Source organism: Anabrus simplex, chromosome 1 (assembly GCF_040414725.1).
Source record: "Anabrus simplex isolate iqAnaSimp1 chromosome 1, ASM4041472v1, whole genome shotgun sequence".
Taxonomy (NCBI): Eukaryota; Metazoa; Arthropoda; class Insecta; order Orthoptera; family Tettigoniidae; genus Anabrus; species Anabrus simplex.
In genome coordinates, this window is record NC_090265.1 from 946,713,808 (window position 1) to 946,727,959 (window position 14,152).

General features: G+C 41.8%; 1 protein-coding gene across 6 annotated transcripts in view; it reads right to left on the minus strand.

Annotated features, from left to right (window-relative positions):
* LOC136857783 (E3 ubiquitin-protein ligase RNF19B) overlaps window positions 1–14,152 on the minus strand; it is a 649,393-nt gene that overhangs the window by 476,655 nt on the left and 158,586 nt on the right. For 5 of the 6 annotated variants that reach the window (XM_067136692.2, XM_067136693.2, XM_068225306.1 and 2 more), the window contains one exon: window positions 7,804–7,869. The gene's annotated coding sequence lies outside the window, so the exon portion shown is untranslated. The remainder of the gene's footprint in view (window positions 1–7,803; window positions 7,870–14,152) is intronic. The other variant, XM_067136690.2, reaches the window with a different exon arrangement.

Sequence of the window (14,152 nt, forward strand, 5' to 3'; positions counted from 1 at the left end):
TAGCTGAGAAACATCTAAAATAATCATAATCGAAGAGCAAACTGACTAAAAAGAAGCTATGACTCAATAGACAGAGCCACAATATTCAGTACATTAGAAGAATTCGGAATAGACGACAAAACATTGGTATTAATTAGACAGACGCTCACAAACACGAAATCAAAAGTAAACGTCATGGGGGAGCCCTTCGAAATCAAAACAGGGCTAAGACAAGGAGATGGACTCTCCCCTACATTGTTCAATCGTGTACTTGAGAAAGTAATATGTGAAGGGCGCAGGACACTGGACAGGCAGGAAATCAAATGTGAAATACAGATAGGTTACACACAATTTTTTTTTTTTTAAACTAGTGATCGACTGGCTTGCTATCGCAGATGATCTTGCAGATGATACAAAGGGCACTAGGAAAATTTTGCAATGTGAATGAACGCTTTAGACTTTTTCAAAATAATTTCCACCACACTCAATACACTTCTCCATACGTAGAAACCAGTCACTGAACCAACTCTGCCACTTTTCTTCGGTTACATTTTCACTTTCTTGATCCCATGCTGCCAGAAGCTACTCGTCGGATGAAAAACGCCGCGCCACCCTCAGCTTCATTTTCACTTCTGGGAAGAGAGCGAAGTCACATGGAGCAAGATTAGGACTGTATGGATGGTGATCAAGCACAGTCAACACAGATCTGGCAAAAAAAATCCATTGTTACATTAGCACGATGTGCTGGAGCATTGTCGTGATGCAAGGGCCAAGTGTTGAGCCGTGACCTTAGACGGAGCTGCTTGAGAGCCTGGATGACCTCAGGCAGACAAGTCTTACTGTACCACTTCGCAGTAACTGTCCTTTGTGTTTCTAGCACAATCCGAGTCAGGATGCCCCGTTTAGTGAAGAATAGTGCAATCATTGACTGACTTTCACACAGTCACAGGAGTACCCTCATCTTCAAACAACCACACCTTGTTCTGGGATTTTGTTGGGACATCGTAATAATAAAGCCAAGTTTCGTCACCTGTAACGATGCTATTGACGTTACGCGAAGGCCCATTTTCAAACTGTTTTAGCATTTTTCGGCACCATTTCACTCGACGTGCCTTTTTTTTCTGCTTTACGTCGCACCGACACAGATAGGTCTTATGGCGACGATGGGAGGGGAAAGGTCTAGGAATGGGAAGGACGCGGCCGCGGCCTTAATTAAGGTACAGCCTTAATTAAAGCTGGCGTGAAAATGGGAAACCACGGAAACCATCTTCAGGGCTGCCGACAGTGGGGTTCGAACTTACTGTCTCCCGAATACTGGATACTGGCCGCAATTAAGCGACTGCAGCTATCGAGCTCGGTGATGTGCCCTTTGTTCCTCTGAAAGTGAATGGGGCACCCAAAAGGAACACATGGTTGTGTAGAATTGAATGAATAGCTGGTGCAGGGAGGTGGAGGGTCTATTCTACCTGCCGACATGCCAACCGCCTCTCTTGCTGCAACATTTTCCTCACAGCTACAAAATTTTCTTCAGTCACTAATTCAGACGGTCGCCCAAAACGAGGATCGTCTTCAATCCCAAAATTTCCCTTCTGGAACTCTTTGTACCAGCGGAAAATTGTTGTCCGATGTGGACAGTCTTTCCCCAGCACAGGAGTAATTTCCTCCAAACACTGGTCAACAGTTAACCATGAGCAAAATTGTAGCGGATAATTGCGCGATATTCACCTTTAGACCACACTGACATCTTAACTTGCTTTCAATCCCACTGCTTCGTAACAACGGGTGTGAAGGTCGCGCCTTGCTGTCTTCTAGACCGGTTTTTACCCCTCTTTTCATCCCTCACCATAAAACGGGTGTCCAAGCCAACAGTTTTTGCGTATTGCAAAAACAGGTGTCCAAGCCAACCGTTTTTGCGTATTGCAAAACTTTCCTAGTGCACTTTGTACTGACAAGTGAGATAAAAACACCCACCGCACAGATAAACACACTGAAGGAGACAGCTGAGAAAAAAGGACTGCGGGTCTCCTTCGAATCTTTTACATGCCGACATCGTACGACATGGAGTGTCGAATGGACTTTTTTCCGCCCTTCAAAAATCCGACTACCTCTGCCGGGTTCGAACCCGCTATCTTGGGATCCGAAGGCCGACACTCTACCACTGATCCACAGAGGCAGCTGTCGAAATTCATGACAAACTGCAAAAGCGCACCTAACCATAATCAAGGTCTCGATAAGATGGGTGATTATTTCAAAAAATGGCGCCTGAAACCTACTGTAGTCCACTAAAGACAGGTAGCAACGCTCCACCTAAATAACAGACTGGCAAACTATCAACCTAGATCAGGTTCGGAAACCACACACACTGCAGTGTAATACCAACCCAAAAAATCTTGGTGTAACTTTAGACACGTCCTTAACCTATCGACGCCATCTTGAGAAAGTGGCTGCTAAGCTTAAAAGCCGTAACAACTTGCTGGGTAGACTAGCTGGTACTTCATGGGGCGCAAATGCATGCACACTACGAACAACTGCTCTAGCAATAGTATATTCACCAGCTGAATATTGCTCCTCTGTATGGCTCAATAACTCCCACAGTAGTCTGGCTGATGTCCAACTGCACCACACAATGACAATTATATCTGGTACATTGCGCTCTACACCTATTCAATAGTTACCATTACTGAGCAATATTCAGCCTCCTCACATCAGACGGCAAAGCGCCCTTGTTAGACTGTTAGACATCAGGATACAGATGAAAATGCCGTAATGAGACTCAATTCACGGAAACCTGCCTGGAAGACGACAATTCACATTTCAAGCCTGATGAAATATGGAAACACGAATGGTCTCAATCACATACTCATGGCATTGTCAACACCAGGGATCCAACTACAAAGTTGCCTGGATTCAACCTTCCTCGCTCCACCTGGACCACACTCAACAGGATACGCTGAGGAGTAAGAAGACGTGCTTCTGCTCTGCATCAGTGGAGCTGGAAAGACTCTCCAGCTTGTGACTGTGGTGCTGAAGTGCAAACCATCCTGCACATTCTGAAGGACTGCCCTCTGCGAGCTTTTGCTGGTTTCATCGAGGATTCACCGAGTGACCCCTGAGGCACTCTCTTGGCTGGAAGAGCTGGACATTCGTCTCTAAGATAGCATCATGAGCTAAATAAATAATAACCATAATCTTTTGCTGGTTTCATCGAGGATTCACCGAGTGACCCCTGAGGCAGTCTCTTGGCTGGAAGAGCTGGACATTCGTCTCTAAGATAGCATCATAATAACGAACACAAATCACAGTTGGTGCGTACCAGGGCACTGTGACCAGTTTGACCTACGAGAATGGCATCCTGCTGATTATATCAACACACAATATGGGAAAATTAGAAATATGGACAAATTTAAGTATCTGGGAGAGATCATACAGCCAGATGGACTCCACAAAGAAGCAAACAAAATGAGAGCCAAAAAATTAAATACATGGAATTGACATACCAACTGACCAAAGATGTTTACAACAAAAAATCTATATCCAACAATGCAAAAATCAGACATTACAGCACGGTGGTCAAACCATAGAGTGCCTATACACAGCAGAATGCTTGACGACGAATAGGAACTTGAAGATATCAGAAAAAAAAAATATTGACAAAATTGTAGGTGCATGTAAGAAAGATGATGTTCACATAAAGAAAAGTAATGAACTATTTAGAAAGGCTGAGAGAATAACGGATAGAATGAAAAGAAGTGACAATCACTTCAAAAACAACCCAATTACAAAATGCACCTGAATACAAGAGATACGACCGGGCGAGTTGGCCGTGCTGTTACGGACGCGCAGCTGTGAGCTTGCACCCGGGAGATAGTGGGTTCGAATCATACTGTCGGCAGCCCTGAAGACGCTTTTCCGTGGTTTCCCATTTTCACACCAAGCAAATGCTGAGGCTGTACCTTAATTAAGGCCACGGCCACTTCCTTCCCATTCCTAGGCCTTTCCTACCCCATCGTCGCCATAAGAACTATGTCGGTGCGACGTACAGAAAAAAAAACACTAGAGACACGTAAAAATATGAGGGGGAAAAGCCACATTCGAGAGGGAATTGGACTCGTCTGAAATCAAAAAGCAAATCTGAATAAATCATTCTCGGCATTAAGTCCATTTCTCCGGTGCCACAACCAGTTAAAATAGTAGACCGGGCAAGTTGGCCGTGCGGTTAGGGCTGCGCAGCTGTGAGCTTGTATCCAGGAGATAGTGGGTTCGAATCCTACAGTCGGCAGCCCTCAAGATGGTTTTCCGCGGTTTCCCATTTTCACACCAGGCAACAGCTGGAGCTGTACCTTAATTAAGGCCACAGTCGCTTCCTTCACTCCTTTCCTATCCCATCGTCGCCATAAGAACTATCTATGTCGGTGCGACGTAAAGCAAATTGTAAAATAAAATAGTAGCTTCAATCAAACAGTTTTTCAAAGTCTTGATTAGCAACTGCATCCCACTGCATGACTCTGGCGGTTGTAGATTACGTAACAACATAATTTGCACCTCTACTTACAGAATCAGCCTGTGTGGTGGAAAGCCAGAAGGATGTAATGAATTTAGAAATTCTGTAAGGTAATGAACAGCTTCTCCACTATCGCCTACTGTGTCAACTGAGTAATATACTTGAGCATGGGAAGTGAATTTGGAGAATATATCTTTATGAAGTCATTCTTTCTCTATCCTGGGGCAATCGAGAATCTCTTTTGCTGGTCAGTTTCATTGTTACGAGATTAACGCACTTTTTTCGAATGCAATGTATCTGTATTCGCTTTCCGTCTCGGCATGATGGGTTATTATAGATTTTATATAAATAACGAAAAATCACTGGAAAACTATATACTATTGTATCGTAGCGTGTGCAACGAAATGTTCACAAACTGGCTGAAAGAAGAAAACCCGAGTGCATCAAATCACCACGGAAGCTCCAAAATGGACTGTGGAACGGCTTGTTCACAGACGAAATGCAGCAAAGGCAAGGTGAATCGAGTTAATAGCGAAACTCACACCAATCAACTCTTCTCTGAAGTCTGAAGTCTCCAACTCGTACGTTAGCCGCTGGCGGAAGCCGTTGATAGTAAAGAGTGAGATGCTCGCTCGCTGGCTCGCAATCTACTCACTCGCTCTGAAGCTGGTCTTTACATTTCCGGATTTCAGAATGGAGATTGCGTTCTATCATGTTAGCTGCCTGGCGTTCTGTAGAAAGGGACACTGATCGTATAACTCCAGCACTCTGTTCTCTCCGAAAGATGCATGTCGACAGGTATCGCTGTCGTGTTGCTAACGAAACGGTGTGCACCTGCCTTGTCGCTTTAGTACACTTTATAATTATGTATCCTCCAAATCCATGTCGCATTCGTAACCCAACGAGCATCGTATCGCTCTATAGCATCGCACCAGTCTCTACTACGCCTAAATCTCGTATTGATACCTGAATTATGCAAAACGTTTTGTTTAAAAAGGTAAGTATACTTCCTGACAAAGTGACTGGCTGGATAAGCTAGGTTCCCGAGTAAAGCACGAGGGGAAGGAGCATATTTTCGTAGGTAGTTAATAAACGCCGGTTCATCAATAAAATATGTATTATTTTGCTTTCAGAAAGGCTTTAAATGATATTCGCTTCAAACTGTTCTAAACGTTGCTTGTCATTCTTTCTACTATGATACCCTCATGTTCATGAAAACCAGAACACCTTGAAAGACTAGAGATATGAAGTTCATATTCACAGGACATGTGCATTAGTATGTTCTGAAGAAATGATCAGCATCTGAACCATGTCGGCCCTCAGGTTCAAGGTCCACATCGATATCTCGGCGCACCACCACCGCCAAGTTAAATGTGCCTGCGGCTCTCGTTGTCGCTATAAACTGAAGGTAATGGATCATCGTGACTTGAATTGATGTGCAGAATGCCTCGCGGTGTATGCGAGAACCGTTACCGTCAAATGAGTGAGTTTGAAAGAGGGCGCATTATTGGCATGAAAGAACGTGTTGCAACCATCCAGGGAATTGCTGCTCGTATGGGACGAACTGTGTCGGCAGGGCAGCGGGTGTGTACAGAATGGCTCACAGAAGGTCGTAGAACACAGCGAGATGGGTCTGGTCGCAGCAGCTAAGAAGACCCCTCCCCCCTCCCTCCCGGGAAGATGCACACCTCATCCAAATGACATCCCCCTCGGCTCTGCAAGAGCGTAACACATCGTACACTATCAGCAGTGACAGTCCGTCGCCGTTTATTACGGACTGAGTTACCCGCGCGTCGTGCACTTCTCCGCCTACCTTTGACTAATATGCATAAACAGGCTAGACTGCTATGGTACGACGGCACTGGGAACATGAATGGCAGCAGACAGGAATCCAGGTTCTGTTTGTTTGAAAATGATAGCCGCATTTTGGTTCGCCGCAGACAGGGGGAGAGGCATCACATTGACTGCATTCGCACAAGACATACAACGCCAACTTAAGGCCTTATAGTGTGGGGTGCTATTGGGTACGAACACAAATCACAGTTGGTGCGTACCAGGGCACTGTGACCAGTTTGACCTACGAGAATGGCATCCTGCGACCCGTAGCTATACCCTTTCTACACGACACCCCAGACGCTATATTTCAGCAGGACAATGCGCGACCACATGTTGCTGCACGAACACGTGCCTTCTTGTTGTCACAGGATGTCAGATTGTTGCCCTGGCCCGCCCGATCAGCAGAGTTGTCGCAAATCGAAAATGTGTCGGATATGGTGAAACGACAGGTGCGGCGCTGTAACCCAACGCCAACCACCAAAGATGAACTATGGAACCACGTGAATGCAGTATGGATGGTTATACCACAGGACACCAGTCGCGCCTTATACGCGTTGATGCCATCACGCATGGAACAAGTTATCAGTGCCCATGGACAACCCGGTGCCTACTAGGCAACAGGACACATGCTGAAGCTAGGTGACTGAAATGCTAATCGTTTCCGCAGAACATACTAATGAATATGTCCTGTGAATATGAACTTCCTATCTCTAGTCTTTCAAGGTCTCCTGTTTTTTTTTGTTTGTTTTTTTATGATCCTAAGTGTAGAACCTCGTATAATTATTGGACAAATTTGTACTAAAAACAAGGCAAGAGGCATTTGCTGCTGAAGAGCATAGCATAGGACGAAATATTCCAAACATGACGCTGATTCTTCCCTGGAAGATTCCGTTCAGCTTTTGTACCAGGAAGTGCACAGTATCTCTGCAAGCAAAGTGCTGTAAACTACACAAATATGTCTCTCCTCTCGAGTAACAACAAAAGGCTGAACGCTCATTTCCAAATTAGGTACAGACTAAAGAGACATTACATACGACTACATTTGCTAATATGTCTCAGATGATACCATACTTTAATAAATACCCTAAGTCAAACACAAGTTTCCCTTCTCGAAAAATATGACCTTGTACATGGGACATGACATAATTTTCAAAACAGCAGTATGTTTGGATTAAACAGGATTAACCATTCAGGGGATTAGTGAAATGTCAAGTCATGACTTGCATAAATTCATGGTATTACTACTACAACTACACATAAGGGATTGATCGTTTCATACAGATACGATTCACCTTATTTCTTTACAATTACAATTATCGAAGATGTGCAGTTCCTTCAATCGTTTAGACTGTCGACAATGCGTATAGTTTACAACATGAAATAAAAATCAACTCATTGGTAATAAGATAAATCCTCTATGGTAACTGTGAATATTATACAAATTTTCTTTCTTAAAAAAAAAGGCGAGAAAGACATGTTGTACTCACCCTCTGATGTATCCCAATTTGTCCGCAATGGCAGTCTTTAGTCTTCAATTAATTGCTCACAATCCTCTGCAACAAGAGAAAAGAAAATGTTTGAGTAAAACTAAACAGCATCTGAAAAAAAAAAAAAAAGTTCGCGATGAAAGAGTTTCTTATGAAACGTTTCGGAAGTACTGTAATTTCAGGCTTCAACCTTTACCAAATGCTTTAGAAACCTGTTAAGCCCTACAACTGAGGACAAAGTTATTCCGTCCAGTAGACTAATATGGTGGTTAGAAAAGGAAACAATGGTACGAGTAGAAGCATTCTTAAGTCTCAAGACTTTACACCGACGGGCGAGGAAAGGATGAATATAAATATCTGAACATGTTAACAATCCATAACTAACTATTACAAATATAGCTCAGCCTAACATCTAGAGAGGCCGTTCAATGAGGAGTAGACGTAACCGTGATGGCCTTAATCAATAAATAATGCCCATATAATGAATGCATTAACTGCTTATACAGTATAGAACTTGCGAGAGGTATTTGATTAAAATCCAGACGTTTGCAGGGAGGTAGTTGATAAGATGAAAAAAAATCCGTAAGTGCCGAAAACGGGATGCAGATCTAACCACAAAACACTAACACACACCTGAAAAAACATGTATTACTAAGCCGACACTGAAAAGTATGGCTTCCATCTTCACAAAACATTTAGGTTTGGTCCACATGCATCTCTTCCATTCCTCTTCCTCGCAAATTACAGAAACGCCAGACATATTCTAGATATCTGTGAGATCATTCAAAGATTATGTCATATTATCAGTTACGCCCCTTAACTTATCTTAGATCTCAGGTGAACTGAGACTTGCTGTGATTCCTTGGGTAGAATTTCTCCCCGCTTAAACACTCCATTTTCAATCTTGTTCTCAAATGAATCACAGTTCACACCTCACGACACTATAACAGAAATTCATCGTATTTTGACAAGAACAATGGACCTTATTCACAAAATGCTGTCTATCATTACACTTTATTATTTGGTCCGTATACCTGTGTTGCACGCTTTCTCTTCGGCATACTCAAATTATTTCTGGGGTAGCTGGAAATATTCTGGCTCATTTTGGGTTTTGTCGGATGTTTAAAGTACCGATGCCCTCCCTGAACCAACGCGACGTAACTCTTCACGCAAAAATTCCACCTAAGGGTCCACCGGAATTCGAACCACGGCCATCTAAGTAGACAGCCAACAGGTAAGCTAGTAACTTTATTACGTCCGCCCTGTAGTTAGTAGTAGTAGTAGTAGTAGTAGTAGTAGTAGTAGTAGTAGTAGTAGTAGTAGTAGTAGTAGTAGATCCCAATCAATTCAGTAACTTATGGCAAACAATATAATCACTTGCTTTCCTGGAAAATATTCTATGATGATCTAATATTCATTTCATTACTTTTTAGTTCTCTGTCTTCCTGATTCGTTCCGCTCTTTCAATATGAGCTAAGGCTGTACAGTACAAACTTAGTGCAAGATACAGCTCGTAAAAAACTGAAGTACCTATTTTAAAATTCAGGATTCACGTATAGAATTTACGTATGAATATTTCAACATGTTTACTCGAAATAAGACGCTTGTAGATCAAGGTGTCAAGTCAGGCAAATGGTCTTCGGATATGGAAGTTATTTTTAAAACAAACCCAGTACTAATCTCGCTTAGTTCTTAATTTTTATCTGGAAGAACGTCTCCTTAGCCTGGTTTCACGCGTGAATCGGCTACCTAAACTGCCGGTAGGAATCTCACAAACAGTGTAAATGTAAATCTTTGGACAGTCCCATGCAATGCTGTGTTCATTTTACCTGTAGTATAATACTGATAAAATAAAAATCAGTGATAGATCTACATTTCTTGAGAACAAGTAGATTGCGTTTGTGTAGTTTGTGAGTTCGTGCTCGTATGTGGGGATTACTAGTTCAAAGAACAAAGGCAGCAGCAGTGTGTACAAAGGATCCTCAAATTAAGAAGGAAAGTTCCATAGGTAAACCCGGGGGGGGGGGGGGGGGGGAAGAACGCAGTATTATAAGGACTGTCCTGGATTATTTTTAAACATAAGTAATGTGATTAGCGCAGTCAGTGAAACGGCTACAGTAACAGGTTGTTCCGAAAGAACCATTATTATGCTATAAGGAATGAACATACACAGGGTCCTTCGAGAACTCCCGTCAAGAGAAAAAGAGGACGGCAGAAAACTGCAAGGAAAATTAAATATGACCATATTTTGCAAAGGGGAGTGCTTCGGGTGGTTCATTTCCTTATTTGCAAACATACGACCGACACTGAACGTGATTTTGACACGGGTAAATAGGGACGATTCTTTACCACAATTTTTCAAAACTACGTTGCATTACTTTTTATATGATATATAACCTTCCATAACTTAAGACGGGCTAATAAAGCAGCTTTCATCGAAATCGATGAAATTATGAAATGGAAGCACAGATATCTAAGAGAAATAACACGTTTAAGGGCACAAAATAAATATATAATTTACACACACAAACTCTGGGTAAATGTAGAGAGACAGCGACAAAACATGGAAGGATACGATGGTGAAAAGTGCACGGCAGACCACTATTGAAGAAGTGAGCTCAGGACTTAGGACACCGACAGGCCGAAGACCGCGATTCGCGTTAATTCAAGTGGACAATGAACATGGTTTTGTTCCAAATGCTAAATTAACGTTTTTATACCACAACAACACAGCAGACGCCTACGAGGAAATAACCGGTGAGATTTACGAGAAATTTTGTGGAACAACTTGCCGAACACTCCTGAAGGTGTGTGCCCCTGTGGAGTACCATTGTACACATTAATTATCTCCGACTAAATTGTACGAAGCTTCAAAAGCGCTGACTGGCAGGACACCAGTAAACAGCCTCATTTTAAAGGATCTATTGTTAATATATCTAAAACCTACCTTGGAATTCTTTGAAAATATTCTCGATAGCATATGCATAGCATTCATAACTACTGTATGAGCCTTTCCGTCTTGCAATAAACGCAGTGATGGGAAAGATATGTAATTCTCCTTTCTCACTGCGTTTTCCACAAACCCAATTTGCTATAAATTATAGATAGATACGACACCGTACTTTCGATTTGGACATATTCGTCGTCTATGAGAGCACTTGACCTGAGACCACTAGCTTCGAAGTCAATTCTCTAATTGTACCTGCACACATCACAACAGAATACTTTGAGAGAGGAAGTAGCGGACTAAATATACCTTCCCAGACTAAACAACTATAAAAATATGGCATGTAATAACCGACTCCTCTGTAATCATCCCTTAAGTATATTATGAATAACCTAGCGCTCTGCACGAAGTGCTCATTTCCTTCTCTTATTAAAGTGCCAGTGAATGCAAGATGCAGCTTCTCGCATCATTAAAAGGAGAAACAAGAACTTGCAAGTCTATATACATGACGGCAGGAATGACGTAACCAAGCACTAAACCTACAGCTCACAATCAATCTACTGCAATACATTCAGCATTGAGGCGCTGCGAAGATAAAGGGCGAACTCAACACTGGATGAAGGTGTTCTTGTTTTAATTATGCGCCTTGGAGAATAGTAGTGAGAGTCAACTTTATTGAATTCAATTGAACTGAGCAAAGATCTTGAGCGATGTGTCTGCGAGAACTAAGACCGAACTTGACAATTCTCCTCCTTGTTTACGGAAGTGCCTGAGCTTATCCGAGTGCACCCATCCCTTCCCCTTCGGCTGCTCAAGCCAACGTGTGTAACTTACCAATACTCTGCACAAACTGTACGACTGCCCAGTCACCACACCTTCTGAAAAACTAAAGGAAATATGTGAGTTGTTGCTATAGGTCCCTTTACCGTCAAGCATTTTTTTTCCAACATACATACACTGCAAACAACCAAACCAAACCAAACCAAACCCCGTGGTGCAACAGCCTCGAAGGACCATGGCTAGAAGCATGATTTTTTCGCATTAATTTATGTTCGATTTCGCGAAAAGAAAACAATTTTTCGCGTTATTTCGCGAAATAGGGCTGACCTCATCGCTTTAATTTCGCTTTAATCATTTCGTAAAATTATTCATAAAATGTTTAATTCGTGAGATTTGTGAATTATTTATGTGAAAGATAGATAAATAAATAAAGAGAAACAAAACTGATAATTATTCATTATGCCTTATGTAATCTTGATTAGAATAATATAGGTCTAATCAAGATTAATAACAAATTGCCCTAACAATATATATGGCCCCAGTTGTCACTCTACTATATAATGCCATACCACTAAGGGATTTTACAATTTTAATTAATACGAAGAGATACTTCTGTCGAATTGAGAAGTCGTTATTCTGTCATCTGTTTCTCTTCATACACGAGATATTGGCATACAATTTCAAGATCGTTATTTTCAATGAAGTTCGCTGCATTTTCGCACTTATCGCAAAAGTGCATTTCGCTTTAAACTGCCATTGTCGCTTTAATTCGCAGTAATTCGCGAAAAAACAGTCACTGATTTCGTAACCAGAATCATATAATTCTTTAAGATACCTCAAAATCGCTTTAAATTTTTTTTGTCACGCTTATCGTTAAAGCGAAATAATCATGCCTCTAACCATGGCCTACCAAGCGACCGTTACTTAGCCCGAAGACCTGCAGATTATGACGTGTCGTGTGGTCAGCAGGACTTGTTTGGCCTATGACGCAGAAGTCCTGATCCGGCCCTGATCTGGCCTACCCAACGTAAAAGCATGGGAGAACCCAGGCGTCTCTTAAAATCTGTAAAAAGTAAGCGTCAAACAGATAGCACTATCTATTCAGTCATTTTTAATCAACTTTGTTCAAACACGGACAATTTTGGTTAGTGACGTAGTGAAATATTATAGACCATCATCGAAAATAATATTAACGCGGTACTGGGAAGAAATGATGAACACCTCGTCGGGATCAGCTAATAATGCAGACAAAACAGCGAGTGGGCAGAAAGCTTAGTTTTAAAAAAACGAAGACTCATCTCGGAGCTTTACGAAATGTCCTTAGCATTCATATTAAAAATATGCACCGTAATAATGAGCCAACCTCGAAGTGACAGTACCATACTGAGTAAAGGCAAGGTGTCTCAACAAGCACAGGGGTGATTGTTGTACTGCTGCCTTAATTACCGTACATGTTACTTACTGCTTCATGCTGGTAATAGTAACATCAGACTGCATTGAACAACTATATAGCATTGAGCTAACTTTCTCCGTTTCGAAAGAAAAGAATTTGTGAATGATCATTTACATTTGCAACAGCCGGTACACAGTTTCTCCTGGATCTTGATCACTCTCGAGAAACAGAGAACGCCAAAGGACTGTTTAGCTGTTCAAGTATCACATAGATGATGATGATGATGATGATATGATAATGTTTGTTCATGAGAGATCATATTTATGTGGCCGTTAATATTAAACGTTATAAGGAGAGAGTTTGTGAATATGTAGTAATCGCAGGAATCATTCAAGCAATTTCAGTAATTCTTTCACCATTAGAAATATCATTTCTTTCAGTTTATCAAAGACTTTACGTAATTGCGACAGCTTATCAGGGGAACAGTTAGCTTTTAAAATGTAGGGCAAGTTTGAAAAAACTGTGCGCGGGACCCTTATAAATGAATACGCTGCCCGAACTGCTGGTCCCATTCAAACATGCAGGTTACCAAGTGTACGTGTTTAGAAGTAAATTGTCTGCAACAACAAAATCATACGTATTTTCTTCCTAACAGGTTTCCAGGAAAATACTCTTTTCTGTGTGTCGACACAGAAACCAAAATATAAGGCTAAAATGCTACTAGTCTTATAAAACAACGGAGCACGCAAGCAGGATTTAGAATTACATTTCCATTCTAGTATTCACGTACAATTTCTTCGAACTAACAGTTTGCCAGAAAATTGCACTTTTATATGGTATAGGAACATTTCCATCATGCGGAGCAGGGCGCTCGGATGTCAGTGCAATACAGCTGGGTGGATTAAAATGAAAATCATATGTATCCATTACTGGCCAAAGCTCGACAATCGTTATACTTTTTCACTCTAAAGTGTGGGAAGGAAAGCAAGGAGAGGGGCCATGAAAGAAAATGTAGACCAAGCCAAAGGAAATGTACGTCTGGGATCCTTTAAAGAGAATACACTGGTCTGAACCGTTAGAAGTACAGGTTTCGAAGAAAGGTTTCCTGGCTACGTTCTGGCTACAGGCGCCAGAGGAAGAGAAATGTGATAGCTTATTCAGAGATAAATGATTACTGGACTGTTCACTACTGTTGACAACAGAGTACAAATCTAATTCTCACTTCAACG